This window comes from Calliphora vicina, chromosome 1, assembly GCF_958450345.1.
Source record: "Calliphora vicina chromosome 1, idCalVici1.1, whole genome shotgun sequence".
NCBI classification, from domain to species: domain Eukaryota; kingdom Metazoa; phylum Arthropoda; class Insecta; order Diptera; family Calliphoridae; genus Calliphora; species Calliphora vicina.
The window spans coordinates 35,804,691-35,825,936 of NC_088780.1; the positions used below are offsets into that span (position 1 = coordinate 35,804,691).

Sequence of the window (21,246 nt, forward strand, 5' to 3'; positions counted from 1 at the left end):
TAATTAAGTGAAAGTGTACTAAATCAATAGATGTACATACCTACTTTTGAGCGGCACTTAAAAATCAATTTCAAGTAAAAGTTCTCTTCTTATCAGTATTTGAACTGTGTGTCGGTACAATTGAATACAATGCAAACACGAAATGAAATTCAATCGAAATGAAACGTAACAAACCACACACAACGCACAAAAGGAGTTTTTCAAAATAATTAAAATTGATTCAAGACAGTGAGGAGGCACGCAACAATATTTTCTATTTATTGTTTTCATGTTCATTTTTTCGTTTTACGAAACTACAAACTACGAGAATGTATTATCGCAAAATTATTTAAACCTATTTTTCGTTCCAAATACTAACAACAAGCTTTTTGTATTTTATTTACACCTGTTTACCTTAGTTTCGTTATCTATAGTTAATGGAATTTATATTTGTTTGTATTGGTCTTGGTTTGTAAATATTTTTTATGACTGATTAAATACGTAGTTTTTCTTTTAGCTAAGCGATCGTTTATCTTTTCTTTTCTGTTGTGTTCTATATTTATTGTGTTACGTGTAGTGCATTAAGTAAGTAATACAGATATTACTTTTTTTAGTTTGTTTAGCAATATTTGATATGTCTACCAAAGAAATTCCAAGATAAGAAATTGTAGTTTACTGCAATAATTGAGTGGTTAGACTGGCTGTTAGCAGTGGTTTTGTATGACACCTATTTCAAAGTAATAGTAGCGGAAATAGCTCTTCGTAGTATATTTGCAAGAGCAGCAAATATGCTATAGTTTTTTGAAGCGATAGAAGTAAAAATAATTTTTCTTTTATCTTTTAAAAAATAGGCAAATTTTTTTGTTGTTTTATTTCGCTCTTACTGCTCCCCGGGTCAGTAAAAGCTTTTGGTCATTCGTTAAAACAATAAAGGATAATGCTAGTTCCTCAATTCAAACTCTTTTAAGGTATGGCAATCATTCACTGACCCGGTAGAAAAAGCTAATTTTTTGGCTGAATTATTTGCAAATAATTCGAACCTACCGGAAAGCAATCAAACACTACCCGAGCAAGAAAAAGTATCAGTTACTATGCCGAATATATTCGTTCGCTCTCGCGCAGTTAAAAAAGTTCTAACGGATCTCAAAATAAACAAGTATCATGGGCCTGATGGTATACCAGCACTTGTCTTGAAGCAGTGTTCTTCGACACTAGGTCGTCCCTTAGCTAACCTTTTCAGCACTCTTTACCGTGTCGGCAAATTTCAGGTATGATGGAAGGTTGCTACTGTAACGCCAATTCCTAAAAAGGGAGAGGCTAACAACCCTGAAAATGATCGCCCAATAGCAATATGTTCTGCACTTTCCAAAGTTATGGAGAGTATGGTTAACTACCATCTTGTGAAATATTTAGAGTCCAACAATTTACTCAGCGACCGGCAGTATGGCTTTCGTAGAGGACAATCTACTAAAAACTTGCTAGCATTCCTATTGGAAAAATGGGGTCGATCCATTCACCGTTTTGCTGAAAGTAAAGTGGCGTTAAGGCGATCGTTAGGGTGTGGCATGGTGCGCTTCTATCAAAACTCATTGCTTTTGGTGTCGGTAATAACTTCTCTCGATTTATATCAAGCTTTCTCAGAGGTAGCACTATACGATTTGTTGTAGATGGGAGCTCATTAAACGAGTTCAAGATAAATTCAGGGCTCAAGGCTCAGTCCTTTCTCTCTAAACGACCTTATTTGTCAAACTTCAAACCAGGAACATTTGCCATTCATATTCATTCAATTATAAACCAGGCCTGACGAAGATTGGGGCATGAGGCAACACATGAATAATTTCCTTAATCGGGTCCTTGTGACAATCGCTGAATGGGGTTGTGCGAACAGAGTCGATTTCAATGCACGCAAGACTCAATGTTGTATGTTAACACACAAGCTAACGACAGATCATTTTGCTTCATCTGTTTTTATGAGTGGTGTTAATATTAAACAATCAGAAGCTCTTGATGTTCTAGACATGAGTATTCAGTGCGATGTCCGAAGGACAAAAAATATTTTTCAAGTGTCGAAAGAAACATTCAAGTGCCATGGTTTTCTAAAACGATCTGATCTCCTTACTATTTACAACACTTATATCCGACCCAAAATGGAATACAACTCTCATGTCGTAATGTGGGTTGTGTTTCACTGTTCTACTGATACTACAATGGAATGTGCTCTGCAGAAATTAGGGAAGTCGTTTCCGAAACCCATAGTTTTTTGCGAAATACACGTTCTTCGGCAAGGGCTCATCCATTCGAGGTCGACTGGACAGTGGATCACACAACGCATTACAGGGAAAATTCGTTTATCAGCTGTACAGTCGGTATGTGGAATAAGCTTTCTGCAGAAGTCTTTGCTGACACTTTCAATATAGGAAAAAGCAAATCAAATGTCCACAAACACTACTCCCTCTATCATCCCTCCCATAACCTATTTTCCTAGTTCCAATAAAATACATTCCATAAGTAGGGGTACCCTTTTGGGGCACAAAATATTCCACAAATACTCTCTGTTGATAAGGTTTGTTTGGTGTTGAAAATGGTCAATTTTGGTCCATGATTTCACCTAGTCCGCTTCAGAAAATGACTTGAACATTCATAATTGTCTTAAAATGATGAATATCATGCTGACATAAACAAGTTGTATATGAACCAAAATCTGTCTACCAACTTTTGTGAGGATCAGTCTATAATTGACCATACCCCCAATATAAGCCCTATATTTTCTATAGACAATTTAATGTATAAAAGTATTTTCTATACAAAATCATCAGTATTTTCTATAGAAAATTTTAACAATTCTGAAGCAAAGTTATTATTAAATAGGTATTTGAATCACAACAAAACTGAAATATTCCGTCCCTGGTCTAGAAAATTCATATGTTAAATACAGGCTTTTTATTGATTTTTGCATTCCATTAATAATTTTCATAATTCAGCTGAAAAATTACATATTTTCAATTTGAGTCATCAGACAAAGTCCAACCATCAAAACAAACAAATTTGAACTTAAAAATGTTTAAATAAAACTAAACAAGTCAGTCGAAGTAAACACACAAACAAAAACATAAAAATGTAAAAGTCAAAAAGGTTTTTTTTTTGTATTATTTTGCAAAAAGCCACCACTGACAGTGAGTGGAAGCCATTAAACTCCAACAAAAAACGCAACATCAATATTTTGTTTGTTTGTTGTGTTTTAGCACTAGAGAGAAATCACCTGAAAGAACAAGTAAATGGCAAAATAAATAGCAAAAAACATACAAACAAAAATTAAAAAGAATAGTTAAAAAATAAAACAAAATTGCAAAAACAAAAAATCTAGTAACTTAAGCAAAAACAACAAGAAAAGGCATTAAGAGAAATGAATACTACACAAACAATTTAGCTGCATGAAATCAAATATTCGGAAATTAGGAATGAAGTACAATGACCGGTGGTAACAGCGGAGAATGTACTCAAACTCGTTGTAAAAGAACAGAAGCAAAGAGTCATAAACTTAAGCAAAAAAAAAAACAAAACAACTAAGAGCGTTATATTCGGCTATGCCGAATCTGGTATACCCACCATCAATATGTGGTTTTGGCCTTCTATGGGGACTTGAATCAGTTATGATCCGATCTCTGTACAGAATTTGTTAGAGTTATTAATTTCTTAATACAATATTCAAGTAATTTTCCTAGGACCTTGTTTGGAGAATAGGGGCAAATGTTGCCCGATTTTCCCCATACTTTATATTTTATTAGGATTGCCACATATCAACATATTTGTGACTGATCAAAAAGTATACCGGAGGAACATTTGTGTGGGGCTAAGTGAAATCATGGAACGATATAGCCTATTTTCAATACCAAACATGATAAGGTTTGGTATTGAAAATGGACAGAGAATGTTTGTGGAAAGCTAGCCCCTTTCTTTTGGGCTCTATCGCGTTTTCAACAGACAGACGGACGGACGGACGTCTTAGAATCTTATGAGGGCCCAGGACTTTTTGGTTCTGCGACCAATATTTCGATATGTTGCAAATGGTATGACAAAATCAATATACCGCCATCTTTGTTGATGGTGGGTATAAAAAACATAAAAAAACACAGGTATGCATTACACCGAGAAATAGTTAAAAAGCAGCAGCAACAATAACAAGACCAAAATAAAACAAAAAACAACATAAAAAACTTGAAATACAAAATTTAAAAAAAAAAAACCAGCAGCAGCATAAAATAGCGGCAATGCATTGGCAAGAAAACTAAAAGAAAAGACTAACAACCACAACACCAGCAACAAACATTACATGATTAAGCAATCGGTACCAAGAACCAGCAACAGTAACAAAAACAACCAAGAACAAAAACCTGAAAGGAAAGGTGGTAGCGCATGTTTTGATATTATGACACACTCTTAAAGACCGCGCCAGTTGGAACAACCGCTTTGCACACAGACACCAAACCAAATCGAATTTAAGAAAAAAAGAAAGACCTGAGACAACAACAACATTGATCCACTATATATTTTAACCAGAAATAGAAATTTTCCTACAATTCTTCTTTTTCAACTTTTCCATTTTTTCGTCTTTCTCATTTTTTTTAGCTTATTGACGTTTTTTCTTTCCGTTTTTTTTTGAGTTTTTGAATAGCTCAACAAAAAATACGTTAAAACCCTTTTTTTCTGTGTTGAAGCCAGAATACAAATGTGGAGTTAAAAAGTTGTGAGGCGGATAAAACCAACAAAAACAAATCTTGATAAAACTACAGAAGAGGGTAAACATATAGAAAATAGAATTGAAACATTTGTTAAAATGAAAGTTATTTCAAATTTAATAAATTGAAAGTAAATAGAACTTTTGGAAAGAGGAGCTCAGAGATTATATCTCAAGCTGCTCAAATTCGGCAAAGGATCCTTTATGTTTTTATGAATGCCCATGGCCCATTGAAAAGATAATTTTGTTCCGTTCGAGATTACTTAATCTTTTGAAAATTATTTTTGATTAATATTATCTCTAGAAGGAACTGAACAAACATTGTCGGACTTGTTGCCAAATCTTTTAAACTCGTTTCGATATTTGACCCTGCAAAAATGCCAGCGATATCATCTACAGCTATCAGTGTCGAACCAATCCTTTTCATTGTATTGTTACGAAATTGTACTTGAATTCAAATATAACGATGTTAAGGGCTGATTTAAAAGTAGCATAATGCTTTCAAATAACAGTGCTGTAATAGCAAACTGTAACATATCTGTGGGCATTATTAAATAAAAGCTTTCAGTTGACCATTGCTCGTAAGTTGGCAACGCTCTATATTCGAATATTCAGTTAAAGAACATTGTAGAAAGTACACCACAGATGGCGTATGTACTAGTAAGATCTAGAATATTCGAACTTTGACAGTTAAAGAGCAATCTAGAGTGCAGATGGCAGTGTTATAAATAGTGGCAGAGGTTGCAGTCGTTAGTGAGTTTATCAGAGACGCTTTTCGAATAAACATCAACTGAGTGCCTTAAAGTGTGTTGTGTTTTTCAAGTAAATTCGTGTACATTATAAATTGTGTCTGTATTTCTGCGAATTTGCAAACGTGTATAAAAAACATTGAGTGACTATTTAATTATGTTGTTGTTGTACATTTGAATAAATAAAGAGTTGTTACAATTTTCAAACTACTAAACGGCTTTTATTTGCAATCAAAAGTATCCGGTTTATTTAAAGGAAATAAACCAAACGTTTTGAAAAGGTTAAAACGTAACAGTATATTGCTTCCTATTTGAATTTGTATCCATTTATATCCCCTACGAGTATAGGATAGTCAGCATTGATCCGCTGATAGGTAGCATGAAACCTCATCGACTTAATACTTTTAAACTTTGTGATGCAGTTTTTGTTTCCATTCGGGGTATGCTTAGTCTGTCTAGGTTCTTTAAAGGTCTGCTTCCTTTGAAATCTTCTCTACCACAGAGCTGTCTTGTATCTTTGGGATATGTTTGTTAAAGAACGAAACTTCCAATAGAGGATTCGACGAGATAAACGCTTCGGCTCTAGTTCGGTTAAAGATTTATTATTGGAAAGTAAATGCAACATGGTGTAGTGGTTAAAGTGCTTGCCTACAAAACAAAACACCCCAGGTTCGATCCCTGGCAGAGGACGAAAATTTTAAATCATGGTTTTCGAGTTTTTAAAATTAACCTCCCTCTAAACAATCCATCCAAGAAGCCCCTGACCACTCCTCCACCTGGAAAAGAGGATAACATGGAGACGCACGATACTCGAATAATTAGGAAGGACAGTGCAATCTACATGTGAAATACGCGGACAAAAAACAACTACTTCAACAATTCGTATATGATGGAGATTCTTTGTGGAAGCCAAATGCCCCCAAGAGGGGTAATGGAAAAAAATGCAACTGATGAAATCCAAGAACATGATTTCGTTGTCTCTAAGCTTTGGCTAGTTATAGGATGAAAAAATGCTTCGGCTCTCGGTCGGCTAACTACACTAATTATGGATAAATTTAGCTATGGAAGAGATAAATTCGTTGGCTCGATGTAGGCTAACTACAACTGATTGCCTGTTTCTAGCTAATGAGTACAATCCGATCAGATAAATGCTTCGGCTCTCATCGGCCAAGTACAACTTATTGGCTATGACTAGTTAATGAGTACAATCCGACTCTAAAAATGCTTCGGCTCTCGGTCGGCTAACTATGTAATTGAACTTCGGTATTAGTACAAAGTAAGAATTATCGGTAGCATAGTTTAACTAAATCTGGAATTCGATTCTTGCTTGCCTTGTTCAGGTTTTCCTAGTTGTCGTTTTTCCCGATACTTGAAATTGTCTTCGGTATAATCTTTGACGATAATATGGCAAATTAATATTCTGTAATGTCGCTTTCCGATAAATTAAATAACTTTTCATTGATGATCGACATTGTAGTCTTGTACGGTTTATGCTTGAAGCTTGACATTGTCTCCGGAAAAACTAAAAGACCTTTGCCACGGATACAGTTGTTGCTTCTGTAGTTTTGGATTAATTTACGCGAAACTTGTTCGAAAACTTCATCCTCGATTTGCTGTTTTAATTATATAGTGCATATATTTGACGATGTCTTAAAAGCAAGATGAACTGGATTAGTTTTCCTTCAATTCATTTCCAAATGCGTCATGTTCTCCTTGTGCCTGTGACTGATCAAGACCCATGGTAAACCATAACAAGTTGCGGAATATTATTGAAATAGTAGAAATCATAAAGTAAAGCAATTCAAATATTCGTCATTATAATTGACTACAAATACAAATATTTGGATCATAATTATTACAATATCAACGATAAGCATCAGTGTCACTCTTGAAGTCTTGCTTAATTTTCACGAAGCTTGTTCAAATATGGCGTCGTTGATTTGCTAACGGTATTCTTAATACGAGGGTGAATTTCCCTTCTCTTAACAGAAAGGTCAACAGGCATCTGTCAGTTAATTCTTGTCAAAATTTGAGCAAGCTGCGTTTTATATTTTGTGTTTGACAGTCCTTGATAGCAGACAACCGCTAGACTTGAGGAGAAAATGGAAAAAAGGTTCGTCTCCTCACTAAGCATTATTTATTGCGGAAAAAAACCATCACTCAAACCAAGGCTTAGTTTGATAAATACTATGGAAACTGACCACCATCAATTTCAATGGTAATAAGATGGTTTACTGAATTTCGTTGTGGCCGAACGTTCTGGACGCCTAGATGAGGTTTCCACACCCGAAACAATTGAAAAAATCACGATATAGAGTTGGCCGATCATTGAACATTGAAAGTGTAAGAGATTGTGGAAGCCATAGGCATCTCACATGGCTCAAAGGTTTCAATTTTGAGAAAGCTGTGACAACTTCGCAGGAGTGTTTGGCGTTGACTATATTCAAAAGGGTCAATGGCGTATAGTATGCCAACTTATTGCGTCGATTTAATGAGGATTTGAAACAAAAATTTTTGTATTTGGCAAAGAAAAATGAATTAGGCTACGAATTGATCCTTCATCCGCCATATTCTCTGGAAATAACCCCGAGTGACTATTTGTTGTTTCCAAACCTAAAGAAATGGTTCGGCGGAAAGAAATTTGACTTAACTTAACGGTGAAATCATCTCACAAGCAAATATTTATGTTGATGACCCCGACAAGTCTTATTTTTTGGAAAAGATAAACAAATTGGAGAAATATTGGACAAACTGTATAGAGCTCAAAGGAGACTATGTTGAAAAAATTAAATATGTTTTGCTGTCGGTAATAACTTCTCTCGATTTATATCGAGCTTTCTCAGAGATCGCACTATACGAGTTGTTATAGATGGAATCTCATCAAAGGAGTTCAAGATCAATTCAGGGGTATAGCAAGGCTCCGTTTTCTCTCCTACTCTATTTCTTATTTTTATAAACGACCTTCTACGTCAAACTTCCAACCCTATCTACTCTTTTGCAGATAACAGCAACATTTGCCAATCATATTCATTCAATTATAAACCAAGCCTGTCGGCTAACAATAACACTCAGCCAGTTCAGCTGCACTTTCTTCTTTGTTGATTTAGATCGACCAGATTTATTGGATTTTTATCCGTGATGCAATTATTCATCACTGCAAAAGTATGAAAACTCAAATTACAAACGACCCCAGCCCGTCCATTTCTACAACTACATTTGCTATTTATTTTCTTTACACTGTAACATTCCGATCTTCCAAGAGATCAGCTATAATACTCTTTTATTATTCATACCTACTTACTGGAAGTTTTTCAAAAAAAATACAAATTGGAAATGAAAAACAGGTAACTAAATATGTATACAACGTACTGTGAATATTCTAAGAAGAGTCAATAGTTCTGTGTGTGTGTGTGGAGAGTTTTTTTTTTTGTTTCAACTTTTTTGTTTTGCTCAACACTGACATCCATCCAGCACTCTTTTTTTCTAATGCGCGCTTTGAAAAGCAAACAGCAACAACAAAAATAATAAATAAACAGAATTCAAGATAAGAAATGAAGGTGAGCAAGTATGAATAAACTATTCATTTGTTGTTGCAGTGCTAGTAGGAGAAAACTACACCTCAACTTGTTCAACACAAAAAATAATAATAAGAAAATAAAATGATCTACACCTAGCCATACTTTAACTCTAACAATACACTCATTCTCAGAGACGCACCCTTTTTATTAGTGTGTTGCTTTTTTATCATTGTTTCAATTCAGGCTTAATTTTATTTCATTCTTTCTGTCGATGTTTTTCCTTTTTTTTTTCAAAACCACATCCCGCCGTTTTGAATTAAATTAAAATTAACGTATTTTTTTACCTTTAAAATGAAATGTTTACACAGCTACAAACATAACATGCATACTCACTCACACATGCAACCACAACTACAGGTTAACGAGGACAGACAAGATTGCGGCATATGGGGGAGAACACTATGATACACCTATCCCTAGATTAACAGTAAGTTTCCCATTCTAATTTGACAAGCATTCACAAAATGAAGCGAAAGTTTAGCAAAACTGATACAATACATTTCCATAAATTCTCCTTAATTGTTTCCGCTACCATTAACGATCATTGGACAGTAAAGAAACTTTAAGTTGTGTGAGGATAGTTTCGGATTTTTTTTTTAACTCAATTTGGAATGATGTTTTGTAGAATCAATATCACGATTTTGAATCCTGTAGAAGGCAGGAAGGATTTAATGCATTTGTGTTGATCATTGTACCAACACATATCGTAATCTAAAACTCGTAAAACTTCACACTTGGTCATCATGCGAGGAGAATTGGCTTGTTCTATAACGACTTCTATAAAAGTTGTAAAAATGAAGAGGAGGATGCGACCATTACCTTACCTTATTTGTCACTGATCGGCATTAGCAGATCTACGCTCAAGGTTTCTGGGACATCTTTCCTTAAAAAGTCTTTCTGAGATTTCGGACATGAAGTTAAAGTGCATCAATGACTTTATCAGGAGTAGCAATTGGCTAATCAAGCCAGACACCGGAATCTCCACGGAGAGACGTAATATCCATCAATTGATTGGTACATAATAGTCTCCTCTCTTCTTTTGACCTCCTTCCTCTTCACTTCTCCTGCTTCTTTATTTCATCCGACTGTTTCCTTCACTTTTCATTTCTGTCTTTCCCTTTTTTATCTTTATTTTCAGGTAACACAAATGGACCTATTGCTTGAACCCAAGTGAGCTTCTCTCTTTCCTGTATCCAACATGCGGCTGACTGTTAACCTAACCTAAACTCTATATTTTAGAAACTCTGTTGATCATCTGTCAATGAAATCTTACTGCTTCAAACTGAATAATGATAGCTAACGATTAGTTCAAGTAGCTAGCTTTCAAATGAAGTTTCGATCGTGATATTGATTTTGAACAGTTTGTGGAACTTAAGCTGGAAGGATCAAATGAACTTGTACTGATCCTTGGACGTACCAACACATAGAAGTCCTAACCGATATGTATGTTTACATTAGCTATGGAAGCCTATTGAACATGTGTCAATGAAAAGGTAAATGCATTTACCTGCTTTTAAACTGGAAAAGAAGAAGGATCTTTTTGAATTAACTTCGATTATGTCAAAAATTGTGATGGTTCTTTCGTTTACATTCCAGAAGGATCTCGAAATCATTGTGATAAGTTCAGTGGTCCGTAAGACCGGGAAGTCTATTGAACATTTGACAATGAAAAGTTGAATGAATTTACTTCCTTTTAAATTGAATTTCTGGTTGTTTAAATCTCTTCGTATTAAAGTGGAAAATAATCGTAAGAAGAATCTCTATGAATTAAACTGGGATGATTATTTCTTCATTTTCTCATTATATTAAAGTGGAAAATAATCTGAAGAAGAAACATTAACTCGAACTAACAGCGTTACGTTAAAATGATAAGTACCTTGGAAAGTAATACATTCTTTAACTAATGGAATAAGTCTTAAAGCAGCTGTGAATAGTTTCTTATGATAAAGTGGCAATTATTCTCATATGTATCAAGAGATATAGCAAAACGCTTTGGAAATTTATGCTAGACTGTAGTAAATGCGAGTTACCAGAGGCTGTCAGACAAAAACACCCAATATTTTCGGATAATTTACAGTCGGAAATTCTGGAATCCTTGTGAATTTCGTAACTCAATAAAAAGTAAATGCTTACAATTCCGTTTTAAAAGTCTTAGATGTAAAAACTCACCTAAAACATCCAGCCAATTGTTACCAATAAGGGTAACTTTCCATTCAATGTAGACAACAAAACATTTAATGTTTTAAAGCCGGACATTTCAGTTAATGCTATTGATTCAAAATGAAACATATTGTACAATAATCCTTTGTTTTTATTTTATATATTTAAAAATAATTTCATTTTTTGGTTACTAAAGTCAATTTTTTGATGGTTGGTTTATTAAAAACAAAAAGTATTCGTTTTATTGAAAGCATTGTTAAGAGATTAGGGTCCTTAATCTAGTACAATGGAATTTTGTTTTTGAAATCAAATTACATTTTGGGTAGCATTGAAGGAAAGTAATACTATCTTCAACATTTATTTATTAGTCATTTGTTAGATTTAATAGTTTTCTCAAACTATAAATAATGTACCAAAAAAGGTGCCAATTTTTACTGTGAGATTGATGAAAATTCTAATGAAACAAAAAATGAGACAAATATTTTCACTGACAGATTTGTTGTTACCTGACGATATGTTAAATGAAATTTTTGAAATAATCCAGGAAGGAATTATGTCGCGTGCTAAATCATACTAAAGCTGGACAAAATAGTAAATGCAATTTTTTCAATACGGTTAATCACAACACAATAACTCGCTTTAAAAAATTATGTTCCAATATGCAGATTTTGGCATATCTTTTAGATTCAGTCAAAGAGAAAATTTACTATTTGTCGCGTTCTTGATTATATGCTTATTGTTAATATAGACAAAATAGACAAAAACTAGCTTATGCCCTAAAATTAGTGCTAATAAAACTCTATGTTATACCATAATTTTTAACAAATGTCGCGTTCTTGACCGTGGAAATGCTTATAAGGGCAATTCCATGAATATTTAATCTACGATTGAACAAAATTATACCCTAAAACTATGTGAATTATGTATTACAATTTTTTATGAGCAAAAATAACTGTTTAAATGAAATTTTTTTCATTTGTCTGCGGAACGTCTTTTTGAATTGTTCGTTATTATATCTTTGTAATTTACTGTCGGATATTAAAATATACAGTTTTTGTCTTGGGAAGATCAACATTTTACTCTAAATGATATTATTGACCTCAAATAACGCGTTCTAGTATTTATCCACCAGTTCTCTGTTTCTACAACCCTAATGCAGAGACATGCGCCGACTAAATTTCTCGGCGATGGCAGCTGACTCCAAAAAGGTCATCGGCGGCTCATAGCCGGATATCAGCCGACTAGTGAATAATTACTCAAATTGTTGAAATTTAAAAAGTGAAATCCCAAAATTGTTTGATCTAATATTCATATTTACAGAATACCTATATATTTTACTACTGTTAGAAAAAAATCTGTCGCGTAAGGAATTTTTTAAAAAATCATCCAAAAATTGTTTTTATTTAAAAATCTCAGATAGTAAATTAAAAATGTTGTGTTTAGTTTAGGAAATTTAATGCAAAAAATAACCTGCCACCTTTTACATTTTATGTCACGTGCGATAAAACATAACATAAACATAAACGTGCGATAAAACATAATTTTGCTCGATATTTTGTTCAACAATGTTTCGATTGTTTTTTAGAAGTACCCTCTAAATGAAGCATAAAAACCAAATTACTGTCAGTTCATTTACACTTTTGAGGTTTTCAGATAAATATCTAATTATGTTCGCCCCCTAATGACATAGAATGCCCTGCTTCAAAAGGGAATTGATGTGGCATTTGTAGCTCTGTTCGATATTTTACGAGCTACATATATTTTTTGTCGCGTTCTTGTTCTCAGTTTTATTAGCAACATATTGGAACAACAATAAAAATAAAAACCTTCGCATTAAATATAGTGCTAATAAGATGTTATGGAAAAAATTATTGCTAACAAATGTCGCGTTCTTGACCATTTAATAATATAATTTTTTAGAATTCCCTAAAATAAATTATTTGTAGACATGTATAGTTTACAGGTAAATATTTAGCATTTGTAGCTTTGTTGGATATTCTATGATAATTTCATTAATTTATTCCTTCTTTTTCCCTACAAAGTATAATTTTAATTCAAAAATTTTGTCATTTTTTTATAGATGCTGTCTAAAACGAGTTTTATGTTTTGTCGCGTTCTTGATCTCAGCTTTATTGGCGCCATATTGGTAAAACAAACACATTAATTACTATATTTTGCATTAAAGTTAGTGTTAATATAATGCTATGAAAAAATAATTGTTAGCGAATGTCGCTTTCTTGACCATTTAATAAAATATTTTTTTAGGTTTCCCTAAAATAAATTATTTGTACAAATGTATGGTTTACAGGTCCCAACTCAGCTTTAAAGAGAATTGATTTGCCACTTGTAGATTTGCTGGAAAATCTATGATAAATTTATTAATTTATTCCTTCATTCTGAAATATTTGTTAATTCAAATTCTAAAATTTTTACAGGTAGTCTAAAATGAGTTGCATATATTTTTTGTCACGTTCTTGACCTCAGGTATATTGGCGAGATATTGGAACAACAACAATAAAATTCCTATATTTAGCAATAATTTAATGCTAATAAGATTCTATTGAAAAATTATTGTTACAAATGTTGCGTTTTTATCATAATTTTGTAAGGTTCCCTAAAACAATTTATTTCTACAAAAGTTCTTTTTAAAAGTTTTCTTTCCAACAATGTATACAAATGCTTAGAAAATTTAATCGTCAAATTCTCAAATTTTTTATTACAATCTAAATCGAGTTTTATGTTTGGTCGCGTTCTTGATCTCATGTATATTAATGGCATATTGGAATCAAAACCATGATAAACATAGAGCTAATAAAATGCTATGGAAATAATTGTTACCGAATGTCGCGTTCTTGATCATTAAATAATATAATTTATTTCAGATTTCCCTAAAATAAATTATTTCTAGAAAAATCGTTTAGATAGGGTGAAGCATATTTCAAATTCGGCAAATTAAACGGAGTATAATAAAAAATTTCAAATTTTCAAAACAATATTCTGAGTAAATAATAATATAAATAACAATTGAGTTGCCGCAGAACAAAAGGTACTTTTTCGAATTTTTCTTTAAATTGATATTTTGGTATTTTTATATTTGGTTGGGTTGATATATTTTAGAAAAAATCAATTTCCCAAAATATTTAAATTTTCTAAAAAGTACCTTTTGTTCTGCGGCTCCTCAATTGTATATTAAAAATTATAATTTTTTTAAACGTAGGAGTATGACGCTAAATATTGCAATATGTAATTAATTCAGGATTATTATATTTTAAGTTTAGCATACGAACAAATATTTATGAATCACAAAAAAATATTCAAAAAAGGTAAACTTTTTTTAATTCCCAACAAGTTATTCCAATAACACTACCTGGTTATGGCAGTGTTAACTGATGAAATATTTTCACTTTTTTTTAATTTTAAACAACAAAAAAACACATAATTTTTTACCTGATATTATTAATGATAAATATTCAAACGAAATAACAAATACAAAGAAAAGTATACAACAATACCTTTTGTTTTTGGATTTTGGAGACTTCTCTTCTCGTTCAAACAATAAAGCAGTTATTAACAAAACAATAAAAAAATAAATATTATTGTTGTTTTTGTGGATACTTTGTTTTTGTTACACACAGTGAATACAATTTTTCGCGTACTAATTTTTTGTTTGTCGGGGGTTTATTGGACTTGATATTTTTATAACTTTTCCGTTTTATTTCAATTCTTTTATTTTAATTTAACACTCACACATTTACACTTTGAACTTTTGTTAAATTAGTTAATTTTTTCTAACAACTTATTGCTTGAAATTAGATTTTTTTAGCAACAATTACAATATTTTAGCTTGATTCTCTTTTATTCTTTTAGATTCTACTTCATTGCTTTTTCGTTATTTGCCACAAAATTTTCTTCAATTGTTTTTCTTTTTGTTGATCTTTTTTTTTGGCTTGTTTTATTTTCAAACAAGTTGCGTCGTTTATTAACAACTCTTTTTATTATTTTTTTGTTTAATTATTTATTTCTTCATCTTATTCTCTCCTTAAGCATCTTTGGGCACAAAACACTTGTCATCTTTCTCTTTCTAACACACTTACTCTGCTGTGCTGTAAACTTAAACGAACTCAAGCTTTTTTTATTTCAACTTTGCCAAATACCTTTTGATATTTTTTTCGTTTGTAGCTGTTGTTTGTTGTTGGAGTTTGATAACTTCGCCTGCGCAGCCGTGACTGACGACAACGTTGACGCAGCTTTTTTTCAAGCTTAAAAATTGTGTATCAAATAGAAAATTCCTTTACACTTTTATTTCTTATGTATATTATAATTATTATTAGACAGAAAAATTGCACTATATTTTCCTTAAATTATTTAATAATCACTTCTTTATTTTGTTGATTTTCTTTCTCCTTTATTTTTTGTTTTAAAAACACAAAAATTTACAGGGCAGAGAGAGAAATATAAGAAAAAAAACACAAAATTGTTGTTATTTGCTAAAAGCAATTTTAACACTTTTTATCCGTTTGCGCGTTTTACTTGCACAAAAGTCGTTTCTCAACTAAATTCAATGGAATTCTCTCCGTTTGCTGGCACTGTGGAGAATGTCAGTGGAATGGAGGAAATGAAGTAAATAGTGAGTGCTGGATGATGCCAGATGGTTGGTTGGTGTGTTAAGGGGAAAATTTGTGTTGTAAAGAAAAAAGGTAAATGAATAAAATTTGAAAAACATGGGGAAAGAGTGAATAATTAAAAAATAAATTTAAAGTGAGATCTCTAAATAAAATGAAGGCTAAACACTAGTTTATGGATTGAGGATCGTTAGCAAATGTTTACCAGAGGTACTACATTTGTTTATTCTGAATATAGTAGTTTTTTTCTGGTATAGTAGTTTTTTGTTTTTGTCGCCAGTCATAATTTATTTACGAGATATGGATGGGCATCCAAAGTTCGAGTATTGGATATTAATTATTGTTGCTTTTTATTGGATTTTGTCAATCATACATCATTGATAGCTTTTAAAAATACATTTTTATATGATTGATTACACAGTGTTGGAATTCATAACATGCAGTGGTTGACAAAACAATGGAAACTTTTCCAAATATTTCTTCATTAGTGGCCTAAATAATAATTGAAATAATTTTTTAAAAAATTTAAAATTTTTGTAGTATTTTATTTGTATACTACTTTTTATTAACTTAATTTAACAAAAAACAATGGACAATTAATTCTAAAAATGAGAAAACAAAATTAAAAGATTTCTTTATTACGGCATTGACAAAACAATGGAAACTTAGGTATTAATTGCATTGAACCAATTAAAGAGTCAATGGTCTCCTTTTATTTAGAACAACCACCAACCTTCTCTTACTACTTAAAATGCAAGTGTATAATTTGTTTGTTTAATTAAATTTTGTTTAACATCAATAATCAACATCATCACAACAATATCTATAATAAAAAAAGACGACTTTTTTTCGTCTTCCTTTCTACCATTCATTCATTCTTCATTAATTTTTATTCGACTTTTTCCGGCAAAAGCTATTTCGAATTTTTTTCTTTTCAGTCGCCTCAACCCAAAAATCGCTAAAAAAAAATACCGTCGTCTGGCAACTTTTTTGTGCCCGGCATTACCACATTTGGTGAGGAACTCTTTTTTTTTACTAGTATGGCAACTCTCTTTTAATGTAACTCACAAAAATCTTTAAATCTGGCAACCACCCCACCAAAAAAAAAACCTACCTCCTTGAAGAAAGGACGGACGACGAAAAAAAACAAAAATTCTCAAACGGTTTATGAAATTTTTGAATATAAAGAAAAAAAAACTCGGTTAGTTGGGGAAGGAAAACCCGACCGACAAACAAAAAACTTTGTTAAAAGAAGAGAGAGAGAGGGAAAAAAAGAGAAGATTTTTTCGTTCTTTTTTTTTTCCTTTTTATTTTTTTTGTTTTTTGTTTTTTTTTCTTAGAAAAAAAAAATTTTTTTTTAGAAATTTTTTTTTTTTTTTTTAAATTTTTTTTTCTCTCTTTTTTTTTTCCTCTATTCTCTTCTTCTCTCTCTCTTCCACTAAAAAAATAAGAGAGTCGTGGTGAATATAAAAAACTCACCACAGCAAGTTGGGTGAATATAGAAACTCACCACACCAAGTGTGGTGAATATTTTTATTCACCACAAAAACCGTTATTCGAAATAAACTGCATATCGATCGAAAAGTTGCGCAGACGGTGGGTGGTACACCGTTTTATCTGAAATCTGCATTTTCAGTGGTGAATATAAATATTGTCGATAAAACAGGTAAATGGAGGTGGTTGTCAGTGCTAACAACTTAGTGAACTGTGCTACCAATGAACTGAGTTACCAACAATACAATTTATCGATTTATTTTGCAATCGGTTGTTGCTTCTACTAACAAGCAGAAAAACTGTTTATAAAATTAAGCACCCCCATCACTAAATAGTTAAATTGAAAATTGTTTATTTGACGTTTATTTTGAATAAGTGTAGAGAGTAGATAGATATATAGAGAAAGAAGCTGGCTGGCTGTTAAGTCACATCACATTAAATGTTAAGGATGTAAAACCATTTTAATAAGCCAGCAAGTAATATTGGAGCCAAAGCAATAACACTTATTATTTGACTGCAACAATACTTTACATTGTTCGAGATTTTAAAAAAATTCATGGGTCAAGCTTACAAAGTGTTTCATAGACAAGCTGCTGCTACTCACTGCTCCATGTACGAGTTATTTTATTGTAAGTTAACAAACAATAATAGTTTTAACATCAACATATATGTATATGAATATGATATGAACAAAAAAATTAATGGCTTTGACAGGTGGCGAACCAATCACTAACCTTCCGTTTTCCAGTCAAACACACAGATAGCTGTGATAAATGCAAAAGTTCATTACCAACCGGTATAAAAATAAGTACTTCTTATTCTAGTAAATAAAATAATGTGCTGGGTAACCACCACTCATTACAAAATAATAGTTGTCATTACAAAAATTCACAAAATTTTTGCTGGGTATATTCGGCTGTGCCGAATCTTATATATACCCTTCACCAAATTACACTTTAAAATAAAAATTTTAAATATTTTCAGATAAACAAAATTTAAATTTTTTCCAGTTGTTTTTTTGTAATTTTTTAAAAAAAAATTTTTTTTTAAATTTTAAAAATTATTTTTTTTAATTTTTTGAAACAAAATTTCAATTTTTATTTATTTTTTTAATATTTAGAGAAAAAAAATTTTTTGTTAAAAAAAAAAATCGGGTTAAAAAATATTTTGTGAAATATCTATCATTATAGATAGATATCCATATACATATGTCTATATTAATAACTTAGTTATCCATATATATGTAGATCAAAAATAGGCAAAACATCAAGGTTTTCCTGGTTTTTTTCTAATATCTCAGCCATTTATGGGCCGATTTTAAATAGCAACCGAGCCGGAAGAATTCCCGATATATTGGAAGTATGTAAAGTTATTTGGGGGTTTCGGAAATTTTAAATATTTTTAGGTAAACAAAATTTAAATTATTTTTCAAAATTGTTTTTGAAAATTTAAAAAAAAAAATTTTCCTACCCAAACTTTTTTTCCGAAGTTGTTTTTTTAAATTTTTAAAAAAATTTTCTTTTTAAATTTATTAGTTAGTATGATAAAAACTTTAGTTTGGTAAAAAAATTCGGGTTAAAAACATTACTATAACCTTATATACATCGTTGCAAAGGTCTTTGAAATATCTATCATTGTCTATATTAATTAATGACTTAGTAATCCAGATATAGATCAGAATGCCCAAAAATCGAGGTTGTCCCAGTTTTTCTCCATTTTAAATAGCAACAGAGCCGGAAGAATTCCCGATATAGTGATGTATGAATCATGCTTGTATGCTATTTGGGGGCTTCGGAAAGTTGATTTCAACATACAGACGGATAGACAGACATGGATATACCAACTTCGCTATATATAACGATCTAAAATATTTATACTTTATGGGGTCGCAAATGAAAAATGTAGAAATTACAAACGGAATGACTAACTATATACTCTTGCCACTCATGGCGAAGGGTATTGTTATGAAATTGTACTTGAATTCAAACATAACGATTTTAAGGGCTGATTTAAAAGTAGCATAATGCTTTCAAATAACAGTGCTGTAATAGAAAACTGTAACATATCTGTGAGCATTATTAAATAAAAGCTTCCAGTTGATTTGATCGTAAGTTGGCAACGCTGAATTCGAATATTCAGTTAAAGAACATTGTAGAAAGTACACAACAGATGGCGTATGTATTAGTAAGATCTAGAATATTCGAATTTTGACGGTTGAAGAACAATCTGGAGTGCAGATGGCAGTGTTATAAATAGTGGCCAAGGTTGCAGAGTGAGTCAGTTTATCAGAGACGCTTTTCGAATATACATCAACTGAGTGCCTTAAAGTGTGTTGTGTTTTTCAAGTAAATTCGTGTACATTATAAAGTGTGTCTTTATTTCTGAGAATTTATAAACGTGTATAAAAAAAAACATTGAGTGACTATTTAATTCTGTTGTTGTTGTTGTACATTTTAAATAAATAAAGAGTTGTTACAATTTTCAAAATACTAAACGGCTTTTGCTATCAAAAGAATCCGGTTTATTTAAAGGAAATAAACCAAACGTTTTGAAAAGGTTAAAACGTAACGATATTCTTGATCCTTATAGATAGCGGAGTCGATTAAGCCATGTCCTTCTGTCTGTCTGGCCGCCTGTCTGTTGAAATCAATTTGCAATTCTGTCAAACATGCTTTCGAGAAGTTTCCTATTTAAAATCAGCAAAATCAGTCCACAAATGGCTGAGATATGAGGAAAAAACCAGGAAAACCTCGATTTTTTACCTATATCTGGATTACTAAGACATTAATATAGACAATATGGATATCTAATGATAGGTATTTCAAAGATCTTTGCGACGTATATAAGACCATAGTAAGTTGGACTACAATGGGTCAAAATCGGAAAAAAAATATTTTTCAATTTTTTTTTTTTAAATTTTAAAATAACAATTCGACAAAAAAAATATTTTTCAAAAAAATTAAAAACACAACTTTGGAAAAAAATCAATTTTGTTTACTTAAAAATATTTAAAATTTGTATTTTGAAGTATAATTTGGTGAAGGGTATATAAGATTCGGCACAGCCGAATATAGCTCTCTTACTTGTTTGAGATAGCTGTGATTTTTTTTATTGAATTATAAAGAAGACATGTTCCGATTAAGTATTAAGTATGGAATAAAATATCCTTCAATAAAAATTACTCTAAATTTAAAAAGTGCACCCATTAGCTTTTGACCATTTTCGTGTGCATATTGACAAAGTCTGCCACCTGATTAGCTTTGTCATTAATTTCAAACCATTTTATCAAAATATTGATGCTTTCAACAGCTTTCTAGTATGTAGCTCACTTTGGTTGTTCAATATCTTGTTCGATAATTGCCGCTATAATTAATATATTTCATACAAACTTTCTTTTAACGTTTGTTTTGTATAGCAGATTTGAAGGCAAAAAAGTCGATACATAGTAAAATTGTGGGAAAAAACCATTTGCTATCGGAGTGGCAAACGAAAGTACAACCATTATAGATAAATAAATAACTTTGGTTAATATTAAACTATTTTTTCTCTTTTACAAAACATAATTAAATGAAACTGTACTTATTTCACTTACCCACCAGTGTTATTGAGTGTAATTGAATTAAAATAACAATTGCGCCAATATTTTTACTCTCTCTTTCTTTTAACGACAACAAGATAAAAATAATAAAAATTCCCGTTACTTTTAATTTCTATTTTTACAAGACTCAATTTCTTACTTCTGTCTGCACAAACGAACAGTTTAATGTTGAACTTCTTTTAAATCAAACAAAAGTCTTTTTTAATTTATTTACTTGTGTCCTTCCTTCTGTATTTATTTTAATTAAATTTTAGTTCTTTAATTTGATTTTTTTCTTATAAATTTAATTTACTTCAAATGCAACAACAATATGTTCAATTTAAGTTTTAAA

General features: G+C 31.4%; 1 protein-coding gene across 3 annotated transcripts in view; it reads right to left on the reverse strand.

Moving 5' to 3' along the window:
• cno (canoe) overlaps window positions 1-15,733 on the reverse strand; it is a 188,322-nt gene extending 172,589 nt beyond the window's left edge. For 2 of the 3 annotated variants that reach the window (XM_065508390.1, XM_065508382.1), the window contains exon 1: window positions 14,714-15,733. The gene's annotated coding sequence lies outside the window, so the exon portion shown is untranslated. The remainder of the gene's footprint in view (window positions 1-14,713) is intronic. The other variant, XM_065508398.1, reaches the window with a different exon arrangement.
• Between the last annotated feature and the right edge of the window lie 5,513 nt (window positions 15,734-21,246).